General features: G+C 42.3%; 1 protein-coding gene across 8 annotated transcripts in view; it reads right to left on the minus strand.

Moving 5' to 3' along the window:
- The window catches only part of B3GALT1 (beta-1,3-galactosyltransferase 1), a 570,539-nt gene extending 558,731 nt beyond the window's left edge, over positions 1 to 11,808 (minus strand). For 7 of the 8 annotated variants that reach the window (XM_025261083.3, XM_025261075.3, XM_044934380.2 and 4 more), the window contains exon 1: positions 11,686 to 11,808. The gene's annotated coding sequence lies outside the window, so the exon portion shown is untranslated. The remainder of the gene's footprint in view (positions 1 to 11,685) is intronic. The other variant, XM_044934389.2, reaches the window with a different exon arrangement.
- Positions 11,809 to 19,784: the final 7,976 nt, after the last annotated feature.

Raw genomic sequence — 19,784 nt, forward strand, 5'->3', positions numbered from 1 at the left:
CCCATAGACGGCAGACCACCAGGCTCCCCCATCCCTGGGATTCTCCAGGCAAGAATACTGGAGTGGGTTGCCATTTTCTTCTCCAATGCATTAAAGTGAAAAGTGAAAGTGAAGTCGCTCAGTCATGTCCGACTCTTAGTGACCCCATGGACTGCAGCCTACCAGGCTCCTTCATCCATGGGATTTTCCAGGAAAGGGTACTGGAGTGGGGTGCCATTGCCTTCTCCGGATTTCTTGTCTAGTAGCACTATATTTATAGCCAATTGAATCAAATCCAACTATACCTCTGGCAATTGTCTTTGATTGAGTACTAAAGCCCTAGTGAAGTCACCCACAAATTTTGTTGTTCAGTGAAGAATTGATTCAGTTCTGATATCATGTATATAGGTCATGAAAACATTGATTAGTCAAAGAAGAAACAATGCTAACTGCAGAAACTCAGAACCGAGTGCAGTATATCAGTAACAAGCCATCTGATCAGTTGCAAATCTGCATCTTAGAAATTTGCAACACATTGTCTCTTCAAACCACTGCCCTGGTTGTTTTCTGATAAAATCTATCAACAGGGTTTTTTTTTTTTTTTTTCCTTTCCCTTTTCCTTGAGTAATAAGAGATGTACTAGTCCTTTAAAGGGCTTCCCTGGTGGCTCAGAGGTTAAAGTGTCTGCCTAGAATGCGCGATACCTGGGTTCCATCCCTGGGTCGGGAAGATCCCCTGGAGAAGGAAACGGCAACCCACTCCAGTACTCTTGCCTGGAGAATCCCATGGAGGGAGAAGCCTGGTAGGCTACAGTCCATGGGGCCACAAAGAGTCAGACACGACTGAGCAACTTCACTTTTACTTTCAGTCCTTTAAAATCCTCTCCTTATCCACACATGTTCCCTCCCTCTGTAGTGTTCTGTTTTGGTTTATGCTAATTGACAAGGAGCAGTGGCTGCACAGGCGCAGGAGGGCCTAGAGGAGCTATTCCACATTCAAGGTCGGGAGGGGTGGCGGTGAGGAGATACCCCTCGTCCAAGGTAAGGAGCAGCAGCTGCGCTTTGCTGGAACAGCCATGAAGAGATACCCGATGTCCAAGGTAAGATAAACCCAAGTAAGATGGTAGCTGTTATGAGAGGGCATCAGAGTGCAGACACACTAAAACCATAATCACAGAAAACTAGCCAATCTAATCACATGGACAACAGCCTTGTCTAACTCAATGAAACCAAGCCATGCCCGTGGGGCCACCCAAGACGGGCAGGTCGTGGTAGACAGGTCTGACAGAATGTGGTCCACTGGAGAAGGGAATGGCAAACCACTTCAGTATTCTTGCCTTGAGAACCCCATGAACAGTATGAAAAGACAAAATGATAGGATACTGAAAGAGGAACTCCCCAGGTCGGTAGGTGCCCAACATGCTACTGGAGATCAGTGGAGAAATAACTCCAGAAAGAATGAAGGGATGGAGCCAAAGCAAAAACAATACCCAGCTGTGGATGTGACTGGTGATAGAAGACAAGGTCCAATGCTGTAAAGAGCAATATTGCATAGGAACCTGGAACCTTAGGTCCATGAATCAAGGCAAATTGGAAGTGGTCAAGGAGATGGCAAGAGTGAATGTTGACATTCTAGGAATTAGCGAACTAAAATGGACTAGAATGGGTGAATTTAACTCAGATGACCATTATATCTACTACTGCGGGCAGGATTCCCTTAGAAGAAATGGAGTAACCATCATGGTCAACAAAAGAGTCTGAAATGCAGTACTTGGATGCAATCTCAAAAATGGCAGAATGATCTCTGTTCGTTTCCAAGGCAAACCATTCAATATCACAGTAATCCAAGTGCCCCAACCAGTAACGCTGAAGAAGCTGAATGGTTCTATGAAGACCTAGAAGACCTTTTAGAACTAACACCCCACAAAGATGTCCTTTTCATTATAGGGGACTGGAATGTCCCCTATATGTAGGAGTCAAGAAACACCTGGAGTAACAGGCAAATTTGGCCTTGGAATATGGAATGAAGCAGGGCAAAGACTAATAGAGTTTTGCCAAGAGAACGCACTGGTCATAGCAAACACCCTCTTCCAACAACACAAGAGAAGACTCTATACATGGACATCACCAGATGGTCAACACCAAAATCAGATTGAGTATATTCTTTGCAGCCAAAGATGGAGAAGCTCTATACAGTCAGCAAAAACAAGACCAGGAGCAGACTGTGGCTCAGATCATGAACTCCTTATTGTCAAATTCAGACTTAAATGGAAGAAAGTAGAGAAAAACCACTAGACCATTCAGGTATGACCTAAATCAAATCCCTTATGATTATACAGTGGAAGTGAGAAATAGATTTAAGGGACTAGATCTGATAGACAGAGTGCCTGATGAACTATGGACAGAAGTTTGTGACATTGTACAGGAGACAGGGATCAAGACCATCCCCATGGAAAAGAAATGCAAAAAAGCAAAATGGCTGTCTGGGGAAGCCTTACAAATAGCTGTGAAAAGAAGAGAAGCAAAAAGCAAAGGAGAAAAGGAAAGATACAAGCATCTAAATGCAGAGTTCCAAAGAATAGTAAGAAGAGACAAGAAAGCCTTCCTCAGTGATCAATGCAAAGAAATAGAGAAAAATAACAGATTGGGAAAGACTAGAGATCTCTTCAAGAAAATTAGAGATACCAAGGGAACATTTCATGCAAAGATGGGCTCAATAAAGGACAGAAATGGTATGGACCTAACAGAAGCAGAAGATATTAAGAAGAGGTGGCAAGAATACACAGAAGAACTGTACAAAAAAGATCTTCACAACCCAGATAATCACAATAGTGTGATCACTCACCTAGAGCCAGACATCCTGGAATGTGAAGTCAAGTGGGCCTTAGAAAGCATCACTACGAACAAAGCTAATGGAGGTGATGGAATTCCAGTTGAGCTATTTCAAATCCTGAAAGATGATGCTGTGAAAGTGCTGCACTCAATTTTCCAGCAAATTTGGAAAACTCAGCAGTGGCCACAGGACTGGAAAAGGTCAGTTTTCATTCCAATCCCAAAGAAAGGCAATGCCAAAGAATGCTCAAACTACCACACAATTGCACTCATCTCACACGCTAGTAAAGTAATGTTCAAAATTTTCCAAGCCAGGCTTCAGCAGTACATGAACCGTGAACTTCCAGATGTTCAAGCTGGTTTTAGAAAAGGCAGAGGAACCAGAGATCAAATTGGCAACATCCTCTGGATCACTGAAAAAGCAAGAGAGTTCCAGAAAAGCATCTATTTCTGCTTTATTGACTATGCCAAAGCCTTTGACTATGTGGATCACCACAAACTGTGGAAAATTCTGAAAGAGATGGGAATACCAGACCACCTGACCTGTCTCTTGAGAAACCTATATGCAGGTCAGGAAGCAATTGTTAGAACTGGACATGGAACAACAGACTGGTTCCAAATCAGGAAAGGATTATGTCAAGGCTGTATATTGTCACCCTGCTTATTTAATTTATATGCAGAGTACATCATGAGAAACGCTGGACTGGAAGAAGCACAAGCTGGAATCAAGATTGCTGGGAGAAATATCCATAACCTCAGATATGCAGATGACACCACCCTTATGGCAGAAAGTGAAGAGGAACTCAAAAGCCTCTTGATGAAAGTGAAAGAGGAGAGTGAAAAAGTTGGCTTAAAGCTCAACATTCAGAAAACGAAGATCATGGCATCTGGTCCCATCACTTCATGGCAAATAGAGGGGGTAACAGTGGAAACAGTGTCAGACTTTATTTTTGGGGGCTCCAAAATCACTGCAGATGGTGACTACAGCCATGAAATTAAAAGACGCTTACTCCTTGGAAGGAAAGTTATGACCAACCTAGATAGCATATTCAAAAGCAGAGACATTACTTTGCCAACAAAGGTTCGTCTAGCCAAGGCTATGGTTTTTCACATGGTCATGTATGGATGTGAGAGTTGGAATGCGAAGAAAGCTGAGCCCGAAAGAATTGATGCTTTTGAACTGTGGTGTTGGAGAAGACTCTTGAGAGTCCCTTGGACTGCAAGGAGATCCAACCAGTCCATTCTAAAGGAGATGGGTCTTGGGTATTCTTTGGAAGGAATGATGCTAAAGCTGAAACTCCAGTACTTTGGCCACCTCATGCGAAGAGTTGACTCATTGGAAAAGACTCTGATGCTGGGAGGGACTGGGGGCAGGAGGAGAAGGGGATAACAGAGGATGAGATGGCTGTATGGCATCACCAACTCGATGGATATGAGTTTGAATGAACTCCGGGAATTGATGATGGACAGGGAGGCCTGGCGTGCTGCGATTCATGGGGTCACAAAGAGTAGGACGCGACTGAACTGAACTGAACTGAATTTAGAGCAGTAGCTTTTAAGGTTTTCTTAACCATTTCCAGCTAATTCGCAATATTCACGAATGGAAAGAACTTGCAAACCATGGTTATCTCCTGAAGTCCCTAATTCACCTATTGATCACTTTAAAGTCTATAGATTTCTGGAAGTAAGAAATCCTGTTTTAGAAATACTGGTAAATATTTTAAAGGAATCTATAGACAAAATGACTAATACAGATAGTTTACATGCAGAGACACCTCTAGCCCTATAATCTTAGATGACATCTCTAAATGCCTCCCAATTTTTCATTTCCTTGATCCACCGTAATATTAATGTGATATATTATTTCAGATATTACTAGAAAATATTCAGATGTACAAATTGGTAGATGTAGTCATTTCTGCTTACATTACTGTTAGGTAGGAAGTTAGGTATGAGCAAGGATGGGAGGCTAAGGAAAAGGTTGCAAGCTGATCTCTAAACCCCAGACACACCCAGGAGAGTTCACAGATATGCTACAAAATAACCACAGGGGCTTTTCCAATTCCTACACAGGCACCCTAGGCACCCAGTGGATACAAACTAACCACAGGGGCTTCCTCAAGGAATCCTAGAAAGCTAGAAGCCAATCAAGGGTTCATAAATATTCTATGCTGCTGCTAAGTCACTTCAGTCCTGTCAGACTCTGGGCGACCCCATGGACTGCAGCCTACCAGGCTTCTCCGTTCCTGGGATTCTCCAGGCAAGAACACTGGAGTGGGTTGCCATTTCCTTCTCCAATGCATGAAAGTGAAAAGTGAAAGGGAAGTCGCTCAGTCGTGTCTGACTCTTAGCAACACCGTGGACTGCAGCCTACCAGGCTCCTCCATCCATGGGATTTTCCGGGCAACAGTACTGGAGTGGGTGCCATTGCCTTCTCCAAAATATTCTATACATATACATATATTTGATTATAACAGACTGAATTATGGGAAGACAAATACAACTGTTCTGTAACTTGCAACTGTCAACTGGCCTTGGACATATACCTATTTGCATTCCCTTTCTTGATTGGTGGTGGGTACAAGCCCTATTTTGCACAAGGCACAACCAGGAGGAGGAGTGTGAGCCATGCTAAGTCCCTTCAGTTGTGTCAGACTCTGTGCAACCCAATGAACTATAGCTCCCCAGGCTCCTCTGTCCATGGGATTCTCCAGGCAAGACTACTGGAGTGGGTTGCCATGCCCTCCTCCAGGGAATCTTCCTGACCCAGGGATCAAACCCATATCTCTTATGTCTCCTGCATCCGCAGGCAGGTTCTTTAATACTATCCTGGGAAAGAGACAGAAGTATAAAAAGTGGGAAGCCAAAATGGAATGTTGGGTCAACTCCTTTCCGGCTGGTCTACTCCCATGTCTTGGGAGTGTCTATCTAATAAAAGATCTGTCTGCTTCAGCTGTAACTTGTCTGTTGTTTTAAACCCTTTAGTCCACTGTTACAAATTTTTGTTGCTATAACAACTGAGGGAGAAAAATAAACCAATCTGATGTTGCTGCTGCTAAGTCGCTTCAGTCGTTTCCGACTCTGTGTGACCCCAGAGACGGCAGCCCACCAGACTCCCCCATCCCTGGGATTCTCCAGCCAAGAACACTGGAGTGGGTTTCCATTTCCTCCTCCAATGCATGAAAGTGAAAAGTGAAAGTGAAGTCGCTCAGTTGTGTCCGACTCCTAGCAACCCCATGGACTGCAGCCCACCAGGCTCCTCCGTCCATGGGATTTGCCAGGCAAGAGTACTGGACTGGCGTGCCATTGCCTTCTCCGATGTTACCACATTATAAATGCAAGGCTGTATAATGGGCAGCAGACATGGAGTCAACATGCCCACTTAGTAGATGACAAACAATGTTTCTAAACCTGGCTCTACTTTCAGTTGACCTTGGGCAATTATTAACTCCCTAAAGTTCTTTCTTACACATAGGGGACCTTAGACTAATGACCTGGGTTTTCCCTGCGTCTAAATACCTGACTTCTGGTAAGTTTTCATCTGTTTCATAATCAGCCAGAGCTGACTTTGTGTGCCAGGTACAATAACTGTTGGTTGCTTTGCTTGCATTTTTAAACACTGTTTTCCTAAAGTTTTGTACTTGGGCAGAATAGAGAAAAGCCAGGGCAATAAAAGGTAAAGGCTTAAGTGGGTGGTACACGAATTTTTGAAACTAAGCATATACTGAAACATCAGTATCAGAAGACATTTCCTCATCTGCTAAAACTGAATTGCAGAGCAGTAATCTCAAAAGATTTTCCTTGAATGATGGAAATCAATTCAGAAACGACCATTATTAATATTGTGTGCCCTGCACTAATATATAGTCATAATAAAACTTGTGAATAAGATGGCATTAATTCATTATGTAATGTGGCTTCTTGAGACTACAATTTCAGTTTTCCTCTAATATAAAAATACTGTTCACAAACTGTTGAAAGTCAAGCTAGGACCCATTCTTTACACGAAGGAAACACACACACATTTATTTGGATATGTAAGCTAAAGACTCTAAAGAAAATAATGAAATGAAAAGCACAGAAAGTGAAACTGGAATCATAATTGCACACTTTCATGAGCAAGAGTAGAAAAAATACTGCAAGGTTTTATCTGTAATTGGACTGACTGGATAACCAAATCAATTTTGAATTAAAGACAAACTAATTTTGAAATTTTGAAGTGTTTTGTCATTTATTATTAGATGATCAGATTGTGAAGTTTTGGGGGTTTGGGGGGGTGATGCATAAACTTTAGGAAAACTTTGACCTCAAAGTCTAGGGGTTCTAATTGACTTTCACAGAGGTACATGAATACATTCCTTTCAATGTGGAAGAAGTAGAATGTTTCTCATTACAATTATGTAGCTGAGTGCTTTATTTCTACTTCAAATTCACTCATCTCCTTTAAATGGGGTTATGTAGAAGGACTGTGGATAGTCATAAACACCCTTTAAAATGTTGTTAGTTTGAATTAAATATGTTAAAAGAGTATTTGTTAGGGGAAGCACACTGATTGAAACAGTCCACCCTGGCCAGGCACCATAGTAACCATTTGCATGAGCTGTTTTATGACAGGAGATCCTGATAAGGAATACGGAACTAATAAGCCACCACCAACCGGAAGAGTTCAGGAAAGGTCAAAAGGAGACACCGCATGTCCATCCACTTCCCAGAACCCCTCTCGCTAGCATCCATCTTGGCTGAATGATGCGTGCACCACCAGGAAAGACTCTGAATTAGAATGATTGGCCAAAGACCACCCGGAAACTAATCCCATCACCATAAAACCCAAGACTTCGAGCCACGCAGCACAGCAGTTCCCCTGGGTTCCCTTACCCTACTGCTCTCCACCCGGGTGCCCTTTCCCAATAAAATCTCTTGCTTTGTCAACACCTGTGTCTCCTCGGACAATTCATTTCCAAGTGTTAGACAAGAGCCCAGTTTTGGGCCCTGGAAGGGGTCCCCCTTCCTGCAACAGTATTTCCCACTTTAGTTCCTCTGAAAAAAATGTTATTTGATTTTAAATAATTTTTAAAGACAGGTATCCTGTCATATTTTGCTTAATCATCTTTAAATTGTTAACCATCTTTAAAGGTTTTTAAATCATCTTAAACCGTCTTTAACTCGTTAATCATCTTTAACTGTCATCCTATGCAGTGTTTTCAGTTACACAGCTTCAGAAGTAACATGTATCAGATATTCACCATGATCACTTTCCAGTTCTTAGATTAATGTGAGTATATTTGTGTGGGTAGATGGGTATTGACTGGAGACAAAATGAGATGGAAAGAGACTGAGCCATGGATAGTGGATAGGCTGGTAGGTGATAAATCATTTATATACATATATAAATAAGTTACAAAATATATAGAAAGTTACCTACTTATATTTTTTATGATCTATTCTATTTTACCCCACAAAAATATAAGCTTTATGAGGGCAAGGGTTTTGATTTACTCTCTAATATTGTCAAAGCCAACTAGAACAATGTTTTGCACACAGCTGGAACACAGTTCAATTTGTTACAATTTACTTGAATAAACCAGTATCATCATTAATTAGTAAGACAGTACCTGAAAGGATGAGAATTATGCCTTATTAAGTATATTCATCACTTAGGCTGGGCTGGTGAATTTGTTTCAAATTCAGGAGTAGTTACAGTTTTCCTGAGAGCCTTTCCAGTATGTGTGCATGTGTGTGTATTGTGTGTGTGTGTGTGTGTGTGAGAGAGAGAGAGAGAGACAGACAGACAGACAGACAGACAGACTACGAGAGAATGCAAATAAATTTCGGGTTTATTGAACTGCTTGCGGTTTTTAATTCCCTGAAACATGTTAGTTTTCAAAAAACAAAATTATTTCACCATTAATTAAATGAATATAAATTACTATTAATTAAAATAAACTTCACTGTCTTACTTAACAATTTATTAATAGAAACTAATCATGACTACTTGACAAATTATGTTTCAAGAAGATCATGGTGTTTATTGTATTGCTATTCACAGTAAATGTGATCTTTTTACAAAAGTTATGCAGTATTGAAATTAAAATCCAGTATAGGTCAGAAAGTGAATTTGGTGGCCTGGAGTCTTGACAACTTGACATTTACTTGAGTTACTAAATTCCATCTAGAAAATAAAGCAATCTGAGCTCATGGGCTGCCCTGCAGCAAAACAAGTCAAAGCTAAAGTGAATTTGCAGACTAGGTAGAACTTGAATTGCTTGTATAAACTTACGTTGCTAACTTCATCTATTACCTCCCCTAAACCTGAGTGCCCCCCTTCCCACACACTCCCTGCATGGTTACCCTCAGTGACACACAGACCTTGCTGCTTTATCCTAATATTTCTGCTCATTGTCACATTTCTCTGCACTTTGTTACATTTTGGTCTGGTGGTTTTGAAAATGTATTTAATTACCAGAAAAATACTCCCAAATAAAAGTCTTTTCCCTCCAAAAAAAACCTCAAAACCCCTTAAAATTAATACAAAAGCTCTGTTTCTGCTTAGAAAGTTGTGACTTGCCCTGATATATAATGCAGTGGATTTACAAGATGTTATTTGTTTGCAAAGTGGAAAACCACATTCTTAGCCAAGTATTTGAAAATTTCCTTAAAAGTTTCCCTTTGATAACTAGATGCTTTTAGTAAGTGGCTTTACGCTTATTTGAAAACTATTGATTAGTAATGCAACAACACGTTTATTGTGTTTAATCACCTTAATAAAGTCCTAAAAGTTACAACCAAATATTGTAATATTATAGTACTCACCTGGCAACAGGTAAATTTTGTATTGAAATGTAACAATCACAAGCTATACTCTCTTTAATGATATCTAAAAAACTAGCCTTTTAAACCAGACGTGATGACTACTAAGGGGAAAATACTCGCTGCCAATTTTGTACTAACCCAAATGCAATTATAAGTGTTCAAGTAAAATAGAACGAAAAATTCCATTTACAGTTCATGCATTAAGTAATGAAAAAAATGTGCAACCATTCTCAAACATAAAATTAGCATCATTCCTAGTTCACCAGTAAATTATTCATCTGCTCCATAATTATTTTAAATTACTAAATTGGGGGGAAGTAATCTTTAAAAAAAAAAAAAAAAACTTGTAAAAAATGCTGACATTTTGGACAGCTCCCTTCTGATTTCTACAACATTTCTATGAGGTGTTTTTACTTTTTTTTTTAGCTTTGCCAAATCAGAAATGAGCCCCGTCAAAGTCGTTTCCGCCTCTGGGGTTTGGGTTTTATTTTTGTTGTGTTTTGCTGCGTTGTGTTTAGGGGCAAAATATTCTTCCAGTGAAAGGGATTAAGGATCTACATAACTGGGGAAGTGTTGTTCTCAGCTTAATATCCGGCTCCCTGTACTGAGCTAATTTTTAAATGTTTTCCCAAGGTTCTAGCTAGTAAGAAGGGAGCTGCCCTCTCCACTCCCATTCCCCGCTACAATTCATTCGCTTCTGTAAAGGACCACCACAGCCTCTCCATCTATGCCAGGCAGGGACAGTTTGTCAGTGCCGAGGTATTTCAAGAACTTTCCAAGCAAAGACTCCTAGGAGACAAAAGACCACGTACAAAGCAATCGTCAAGAATAACTTTGTGCGTCCCGAAGAGGGATGGAGAAACCCCTGCACTGAGCTCCGGAGATCTGGACTTAGCCCGGTAGCACCATCCATTTGCAGCTGCGAAAAAACAAACAAACAAACAAAAACAACAGCCTTCTGCGGAAAAGGTTTACATCGCTGGTGAAACTCCCAGTGGCTTTACAAAATAAGTTAATCTAATATATAAAATAAAAAACAGTGTAGGTACTGGAGGCAGCTGGGTACGTAATCCTGGTTACACTTGGGAGGTTAACCTGCTTTAGGTGTAGTTGCCCAGACCCCAGCGGGCTGGAACTTTCTCCAAGGGCGGAGCCACCCTACAGTTCGCAGCGGCCACGCGCGCGCCCGGCCGTGTCCGGATCCCGAGGATACTTACCAAGGTAGCTTGATGAGGTAGGGGTTCCACCTGAACCGGCACTCGAGCCCCGCCCCGTTCCAGTGACATGCGTGCCCCACACTGGCGCGGGCCAGGAACACACTCAATCAGTCCCTCAAAGCTTGACTCTCTCCCTCCCCAAATCTGCATCCCCGAAAAGTGTAGCGAGCTTCCTCTTCCTACGTGGGGCGTCCGACACAAAAAAAGTCGCCACTCTCCAAGCCTAGCTCTATTCCCCAACCCTCGTTCCTCTCCCCCTTCTCCGTCATCCTTTTTTCCAGCGAAGCGGACCAACCTTTACTTTCCTCTTTCATCTCCTCCCCTCCAAAGTCCCCGGCGCAAAGTGGGAGTTTGGGGAGCCTCGGTGAATGTGCCTGTCCCCTGGCGCACTGACAGCTCCCTCTTTTCATCAAGGCAATAAACTTCAATTTGCCAGGCTCTTAAATGAGCCACTGAGGACTTTCCCCGTGCGTTCTCGTGCGCTCTCCCTCCAGCTGAGCCAAGTGCATCCAATTCACTCTATCCCAGCCTGGAGCCCTGAAGGACGTACGTTCACGCCGAGAGGGGACCCATCGCGCTCCCAGCAAAGTGCCCTAAACCGCGCGCTCACACACGCAAATGCATACACAATGCCATCCCCGCGCTATCAAAGTCAGCCAGCGCAGAGGGGAAAACGCACGAGCAGGAGTGGCACCCGGGCGATCATCAGCCTAGCCGCGCGTCCGGACTCGCTGCCCGGGTCCCAAACACCTTTGTCTGAATGCCCCCGGAACAATGAGCCTGGAAACCCCCAAAGATAACATCAGTGGCCCCGGGGGCGGCGCGCGCACTGCCGGGCCAGACCTTACCCGTGGGGCGCGTGGTCTCCCGCCGCTTGGCTGGCCCGCGGGCCACAGGGACGCTGCAGCCGGGGTCCCGTAGATGCTGCTGCTCCGCTGCCGCTGCCCCATCCCCAACGACAGCATCACTTCGCTGCCGCCTCCGCCTCCTCGTGCTCCGTTCTCTCGGCCGCCCCTCCCCGGCGTCCGCCTGCAGGACCGGCAGCGCCTGCGGCGCGGCGGGGTGGGCAGCAGCGGAGGCGGTGGCGCCCGCGCGAGCTCGCCCAGCTGCACCGGCTAGAGCAGCCGCGGCGGCAGCCGGAGCACCCGAGCCAGGCTGCGCTTCCCCGGCGAAGGCTCTGGCCTCGGCGACTGACAAGGCTGGCTAGCCAATCGCTGCGTCGCCCCGCACGGCCGGGGGAAACCAATCAGAGCGGAAGGCCCAAGATTTTCCTCCGCCTTTGCTCAGCAGGCTCGTTTCCGGGAGAGGCGGCGAGGCTGCTCGCGTTTGGGATGGGGGAGGCAAGGGAGGAGCGCGCGGCGGGACTCCTGGCTTTCGAGCCTTAGGTGAGGCTGGACGACCGGGCCCACTCAGGTGGGCCTGGCGCGGTTTTTGACGGTCCGGAGCCCGTGGCTTAGCAGAAAAGGGCGTGCTGGGGTGACTCAGTCCCCAGAGCGTCGGCTTGGAGGGTCAGCGTCTTGGCATCCCTGCGCCCCGGCCGTGGGACCCGAGTGGGACACGAATGGCAGTGCCGGAGAGCGCATCCCTGGAAGTGGTCGGCGCCTAGGAGAAATCATGCGAACAGTCACCAGACAGCGCCCCCGTCCTTCTCCCTTTGGTAGCTTTGGCATCTGAAAAGAGTGGTACTTCTGAGCCTCCGAACTGCTCCTTGCCATAGTAATCAGTCCAGAAGATTGCCCGAGCTATGAAAGAGGAATCTGGAGAAATGTTCTCAAAGTTGTAGGTGGAGGGTCCCTCCAGACCTTCCTTCCAAATGAACTTCCCCACCTCCACCCAGCAAAACAGAACACCTCAGGTAGCAAGGAGAAAGCTAATTTAAACAAGCAACGTAGTTGGTTTGTACCCCCCTTTTTAAACCTTTGGGGAATCACTTCTGAATGATTAAATGGGTGCTCTTTTGTTCGTGTGTGTGTGTGCGCGCGCGCGCGCACCCACGCGCGCACTTGACACAAACACGAGAGAAATATTTAACAAGGAAAGAAAAAGAAAATGGCAAATTTTCCCCACATGACCATCTCCCAGAATTAATGATGAACTTTCCTTATGCAGCATTATAAGTCCCTTCAGTGCAAATACGACTCAAAGGTCCAGAGTTCTAATAAGTCTATAATCAATTGCAGTAAATCATTGTTGCAGTAAAACAAGCTTAAATTCTACAGGAAGATGTTAATGTGTGGGTCATTCTTCGAGTAACCTTCTCTATCTTACAAAGTTGTTGCGAAAGTAAAAAATCACGTGTATAAATTAGCAACATAGTGGTCTGATATAGTTGGAATTCAGAATGCAGCTGCTGCTGCTAGTTCTAATTATATTTAAGTGATCTTTGTCTTCTTGCAACCATCACCTTTCTTCATTTGCCTTCCAAGATAATTCCGTGTAACCCATGATACCTCAAACAAACCTTGCGGAAATTTTGTGAGCACTCTAAGGAAAATTTTGATTGCAGAATAGACTTGTGTGTTGCTGTCTTCTAGTACTATAGAAAATGTATGTACATATCAGCACCATTCATCCAAATTTTCTTATACTCCTTTCTCCCCCTCATGAGTCATTTGACCAATCTAGTTTGGGAGATAGACCATCTCTGATTATGAAAACAACAGTGCAAATAAAACATATATTATTTATTTTTAAGCCTGAAAACATGTATGCACCACATCACTTTGAATTTTTAATCTAGAGAAGGGTTTTTGTTTGTTTGTTTGGCATTTTAAATTATTTTTGTAACTGTGTAACTTAAAATTAACACCCTCATTAACTACATGAAGTAATCAGTAGAGGAATGGAGTTTAAGTCTGGGAGAGAAAGGGAAAAAAAGGTGCTTTATTCAAACTGGGGGGACAGGGGAGTTATTTGTAATAACTAGAAAAATTAAAAAGTATATCTTAAAATTAGAAAATTTAAATGCAATAACAGTTTAGAAATATATGTGATAAAAGATAAAATGACATTCAATCAAAAGACTAATCCTGACTAAAGAAAGCATGTGAAATATGAAAATGTTACCAAACTTTAGAATGCTAAAAATTTTTAGAGAGGTGCACATAATATCTACATAATTTTTCTAACTACCCCTTTGTGCCCTGCCTAATATAGTCTTGTCTAGTATCCTGTAATCTTTTCTATTATATCTGGTATTTTGCAACAGTCAGTCCGGAAAATATTTGGGTTCTAATGTATTTGGTAGTGATTAAGATGGTCAAACAACTTCTTACAGAAGCAAAAATATTAAAGAAAATTAACAGCATACAACATACAGATAAAACAGTAATACTGCCTACCGCTAAGGCTGCAGTCCGAGGGGTCGCTAGGAGTCTGACACGACTGAGCGACTTCACTTTCACTTTTCACTTGTCCTGCGTTGGAGAAGGAAATGGCAACCCACTCCAGTGTTCTTGCCTGGAGAATCCCAGGGACGGGGGAGCCTGGTGGGCTGCCATCTATGGGGTCGCACAGAGTCAGACACGACTGAAGCGACTTAGCAGCAGCAGCAGTGCTATGCATAAGCAGCTTTGAGCAAAAGAAACCTGTACACCATTAACAACTTGCTAAGAATGAAAACCATTAAATATTTAAAATCGATGAAGATTGAAAATTATTTTAAAAAAAAGATAGCTGAAAAGATTGCATGCTGATTATAGTTTTATGCATGGCTGTGAATTTCATCATCTATATTGGTCAGAAAGTCCAGTGTTATTTAAATATGAGTATTTAATGAGCTACTTCCTCTTTGTGTGTGTTTTTAAGTATGCCTGTTTTTCTCCCCATGCGATGACAGAACTCACTCAACTTGTTAGAGGAGGAAGAAATTTGCTTGTGTGCATTCATGCTAAGTCGCTTCAGTCATGTCTGACTCTGAGATGCTATACACTACAGTCTGCCAGGCTCCTCTGTCCAAGGGATTATCCAGGAAAGAATACTGGAGTGGGTTGCCACACCCTCCTCCAGGGGATCTTCCTGACCCAGGGATAGAACTTGTATCTCTTGCATTGGCAGGTGGGCTCTTTATTGCTATTGTCATCTGGGAACCCCAAACTTTAATATATATATATAATAATTTTATATTAATTGATGCAAAAAATCTATATTTATCAAGAATAGAAACTGAATACTTCATTGGAATCAATTCTGAATAAAAGCTACATCCAGCAGACACAAAACTGAATAAAAAGGAAAGAAATCAGTCTAGTTCCAGCTCTGCTTATGACCGGATGAAAAATCGCAGGTCAGTCACTTAAACTTACCCAGCATTTCTTATCTGTAAAATAGAGATTAAAAACAAAGTAAACCTATAGCTGATTTTCTTAGATGTGAGGATTAATTTATAATTGGAACTATAAGCCACAATGGGCTTTTTGCAGAAAAGATCTTCCAGAAAGGTAGCGCACTGGAATTTAATGATAATATTACCCTATTCCGAATGTGACTTAATATAACTCTCTCAACAGCCCTGTTCATTGTGGATATGTATTGATAATACCTGTTTCTACAGATGAATGTAAGTTCAAAGAGGCTTTTTTTTGTTTTTACCAATTTTACAGTAAATTGACTGTCAGATACATTTTATTTGTTGTCATTCAGAGACTGTTTTTCTCATGGTTCCTTCACTATGCCATTTCAGTTGCACCTGGAATAAAGGGATTTCACCCAGTAATGTAATTAATTAGATAACTTCAAATACATAAGTTTTCTTTTTTCATATTTAGAACTCTGAAACATCTATAACAATGGATGCCATGCTCATGTTAGAAGATTACTATGTAAGTTTCTTGTGTTAAAAGATTAAAGAATAATCGAGACAAGAAAACAAAACCACCAGAAAGAAATTGTATTCTATTCAGGTCATCATAACTAGTATTTTTTTTTTTTTTACAAACTTTATACCAGCACCCCCATGAACACACATGGATACAATAAAGTCACTCATCAAAATTTAATAGGGAACAGGTCTCCAAACCAAGCAAATATTACAACACCTACCTTTATCCTATTCTCCCTCATCATACTTTTCTCCTGAGACTTGAGAGTTGTCAGGAGAAAGGGAATCATTGAAACTAAGAGAATGTAAAAGATATCCAAGGACAAAGTACAGACAGAGCAACAGATGTAGGAAATTACTTACAATTAAGAGAACATAAAGATGGCAGGGTCTCTTTGCAGGGGAGGCAATATGAAATCCCAGAAGAAACTGAAAAGTAATTTGGCACTGTGGAATTCAAGGAAAGATAAAGTTGTTAAAGGACTGGAGGTTAAATATGCCAACTCTTGACTCTAAATGTTGACGAGAGATATTATGGTAGGCTGATTTGAATGAAAATCATCTGAGCCACAAAGAATGGGAAAAGGAGTTCCAGTGGGCATGCTTCTATCACGCTGCAAGTGTGCTAAGTCACTTCAGTGGTGTCCAACTCTCTGCAACCCTATGGACCATAGCCTTCCAGGCTCCTCTGCCCATGGGTTTCTCCAGGCAAGAATACGGGAAGCAGTTGCTGTGCTCTCCTCCAGGGGATCTTCCCGATCCAGGAATTGGAACTGCATCTCTTATGTCTGCTGCAGGCGGGTTCTTTATCAATAGCACCACATGGGAAGTCCCTACTATTATGTTAAAAAAGAGTTATGTTATTCATTCTAGGTTTAGTATTTTGAAATAAAGGTGGAGTTATGATTTATACAGAAGGCTGTATAATAATTTTAATTGACACAAAATCTCACAGAGTCTTAAAGTATGGACAGTCTTTATTGTTATCATTGAAACAAAACATTTGCAAAGATACACAATCCTTCAATGAGTGTGTTTGTTACGGAAACCAAACCATTACCAAAATTGAAGAAAAAATCTTTCTTTAACTACCTTTAGATTATCTTCAATTTTTATAAATCTCGAATTAGATTGTTTGCTTGACTAATAACTAATAATCCAATCTCTTGTAATAATGTCTCTTTTTTCCCTGTAACTTTAATCACTAAAGTTAATCTACTTTTCTATTTCATGCTGGACCTGCATGTTGCATTGATCCAGCCTCAAGTAGAAAAGTGGAAAGGAGATGAGGGGGCTTGTGGGGAAGGCTAGGCAAGTGAAGGAAGAGAAGTGGGGGACGGAAAGAGTAGGAAGGAGAGGTGTAGAGGTTTTTCTTTGTTATTTGTGAAGCAGTTTTCCATGGCTTCATAAATCAATACTTCTCTCAGAAGCCACTTAAAGTAAAGGACACTAAAAAATTAATTTTAAAAAATTAATGACTTCTATATTACCACAGTAGAATGCTGTTTAAGTGCCTAGCATAGTGCTAGGAGCTTAATAAATGTTTGATCAAGGAAAAAGGAATTTATAAATATTGCATGGGTTTTTGCAGGGGAGGGGGCAGGCTGCTGCTAAAAGTTAAAATCAACTGATAATATTTAACATGTCTTGTAATTATGACTATTTTACCTTTATGTAAATGAAATCTTAATATGCAATATTACTTTTCAAGGTTTCCCAAAATTGCTGGGCAGATCATATGATGGGATACATTCTCTCCTCAGTCTGAATCTTTCTTTTTCTTTAGCTTCCCAGCCCCTCACCCAGTCAGGTGTAACTCTTTCTCCAGGTGGTTTTGGATGATTAGGAAGTATGCCCGGAGAATGATCCTGCTTGCAAGGGAGAAAAGTGCTGGTAAAAGGTCAAAGCTGAGTTCCTAGGGACTGGGGCAGCTGAAGCTAATAACATGAATCATCATTAGCTTTTACTGATGCCAAGTCATGCAAGTCTGTGGAGTTCATACAGAAAGAGAAATTTGGATCAATAGGGCTTTATGCGACCATGCAGCTTGATAATTACTTTCTAGAAATTAAGTTTGTAAAGGTTTTTTCTTCCTTAAAAATTTTTTCTCTGTTGTAAAAGCCTGCCTTAGTTTCTGTACCTGTAGATAAACCCATAGTATTTTCTTTCAGACCCCTTTTTAAATTTTTTTGATGATGCATTACTTTGGAGGTAGGCTGGATGTGTCCTTTATAGTCAGTAACCTTTGGTGTCTATTTAACAGTGTACTGATAATGCACAATAGGATTGATTTTTTAAATCCACTTCTCTGAATGTTTAAAAAACCAAGTCACAAACATGAACAGCCTTTGTTTTGTCATCGGCTAGTATTATGGCTGGCAACGCTAGGGGTAGGTAGGCTACATTGTTGAGTTGGTAAATGAAGTGTGCAAGCCACTGCTGTGCTGTGCTTAGTTGCTCAGTCATGTCCAACTCTACAAGCCGATGGCCTGTATGTAGCTGGCCAGGACCCTCTGTCCATGGTTATTCTTCAGGCAAGAATACTGGACTGTGTTGACATGCCTCCAGGGAATTTTCCCAACCCAGGGATTGAACCTGGTCTCCCGCATTGCAGGCACATTCTTTACCTTCTAACCACCAGGGGAGCCCACAAGCCATTGCTACTTCTGTTTCATTGCGAGTTGACTTACAAAACCCAGTGAACACCATGGAATGCTTTTACATTCACAGAGAAAACTATATAGACTTGCACATCTCAGTGTAGAAGGCCTTAAATAAAAATAGCCAACTAAATATTTTATGCCCTCGCAATGTCAAGAATTTTTGAGGCTTTAAAATAAACTGAGGAGTTGAGAGCATGTGTTTATAAGTGTAATACCACAGAATGTGAGTTTCTTTGCACATAGATTCATTCAAGCCCATCTGCCTTTAGCTGCTAGTGGAGAGGACTTTTAGATATGGTTAGAGAGAGAAAATTACTTGCTGGGAGCCGGCATATTGCATATTGAGTGAGGATCTGGAATAGCTCAACTGGAATTCTATCACTGCTGAGAGCCAGCGTGAGGCACTCCACCCATGACAAAGGTCATGAGGAAGGAGGCTCGGCATACGCAAAGGCGGGATCGAGCCTCAGGAGTCCCCCTGGAAATTCTCGAGCATCTACCCCCAAAACCAGAGTCTGCCTACTTTCTGCTTTGTGCTTTCACCTACACCTCTGACTTTACGGGGGGCTGTCTCCCACTACCTCTCTCTGGAAAAAAGAGTTAGCTTACAGCTCCAGTTAATAATTCTTGGATGTGACAGTGTTTCAACCTACAAACTCCTTTGGAAATCCTCTAGCCTGCCTGAATAGGTTTTTCCGGCCACATGTGATTGTTCAGAGCCTCCCAACTGTGAGAGGCAGGAGATGTTCTAAACTGCCTAAACACAGATTCCTTTGAGTAGTTAAAAGATTGATTAGAAATTGTATTGGTGAAGGGTTTTTCACTTGTTGGGCCAATGTTTGCTGCTAAGTCTCCATACTCCTTACCTACTGTGTCTTTGGCAGTGTATTGATTGATATAATGGGTGTATAGAAATGTAAAATGCAGCTTTGTTCAATGCTTTTTGGAAGGCTGGCGCCTGACTTTGGAATAATCACCTTTAGAGAAAGATAAGTTTCTTAAAATGTTAACAGGCCTCCGGGCCAGAAGATGATGTCTATCACCTGAACTTTTGCATATGATAAGTTTACAGGAAAAAAGCCTGGCTTGCTGCATGACTCTACCCCTTCCGCCATTATCCTCTATGCATACTTAAGGTATAAAAACTACTTTGGAAAATAAAGTGTGGGCCTTGTTCACTAAAACTTGGTCTCCCCATGTCACTCTCTCTCCCAAATTCCAGCTGAGCGTCCATCTGGAGCGCGGATGTCCTCTGCGACCATTTATTTGCCTGGGCTTCTAAGACCCACTCGAGAAGGTGTCTAAGGTGGGGCACCTTCCGCTATTCGAGAGGGCGCCTGCGGCCTCCGTGGTCAGAGCTAACCTGGTGTCACGGGTTATATTGATTTTCCGCGTAAACCAAGCCACTCAGCTTCTTTTCTCCACTGAATTTTCCTACTGAGCTATCCTTATTTCAGCCGCTTTT

Source organism: Bubalus bubalis, chromosome 2, assembly GCF_019923935.1.
Source record: "Bubalus bubalis isolate 160015118507 breed Murrah chromosome 2, NDDB_SH_1, whole genome shotgun sequence".
In the NCBI taxonomy this organism is placed as follows: domain Eukaryota; kingdom Metazoa; phylum Chordata; class Mammalia; order Artiodactyla; family Bovidae; genus Bubalus; species Bubalus bubalis.